Source organism: Propithecus coquereli, unplaced genomic scaffold (genome assembly GCF_000956105.1).
Source record: "Propithecus coquereli isolate 6110/MARCELLA unplaced genomic scaffold, Pcoq_1.0 Scaffold1083, whole genome shotgun sequence".
Classification (NCBI taxonomy): Eukaryota; Metazoa; Chordata; class Mammalia; order Primates; family Indriidae; genus Propithecus; species Propithecus coquereli.
This window is the reverse complement of record NW_012134781.1, coordinates 49,387-50,120: the sequence shown is the minus strand read 5'-3', so window position 1 is coordinate 50,120 and position 734 is coordinate 49,387. Positions and strand designations below refer to the sequence as shown.

General features: G+C 52.7%; 1 pseudogene; it reads right to left on the bottom strand.

Moving 5' to 3' along the window:
* Positions 1-296: 296 nt before the first annotated feature.
* The window catches only part of LOC105813260, a 4,520-nt pseudogene continuing 4,082 nt past the window's right edge, over positions 297-734 (bottom strand).

Sequence of the window (734 nt, the reverse complement as noted above, 5' to 3'; positions counted from 1 at the left end):
TTTAGAAAACAAGATTTTGCAGTAAACGAACAGCTGTGAAAAAGATTGTTTTGACTCCACAGCTGCAGCCCGACCTTGGGGAGAAATGTTGTTTCATGTTAACTCTGCAGCTGGTTTTATCTGTGACTGTGTCTTATCTGGGTCTGTTTCCATTTGCACAATGAATGGACAGTCTGAATTTTTGCTTTTGCAGAGGGAGCTGATATTTTGCTTTCTCGCTACAAACTCACCACACAACGCAGGGTTCTTAGGCTCTATTAACTTGATCGTAAACTTGGGAAAACAATGGACATTGGTCAATTTTTCCTTCCAAAAGTGAAGATGATAAGGTAGAGCTCCAGAAATCCCAGGTCCAGACCTTGCTCAGCCAGGTCCCCCTTCTCCCTCCACACACTCGAGGTGTCCGAAAGTCGCACAAAGGGAGTGGAAAACAAACTTTTACATCTTTCCTGTTTTAAATTAAATTCCACATAGCCACGGAGACTGCTGGGCAGGAGCTCTGGCTCGGGGGGAAGTGGGGCGCGCTGCCTAAAGTGATTACTTCAGACGCCTTCCCGATGGCTTCGCTGTGGGAATGTCAGCGGTGCGTCCGCTGAGCGCGGCCCAGACGCCGCCCTCACTACAGCCAGCCGCACAGCAGGAAGTACGCCCTAGCCTCAGCCCGCCAGCAGCTGAGGTGCTGGCCCCGCCCCCTGGCGCCCCGCGCCCCTGGGCCCCGCCCCCTGTGACCCCGC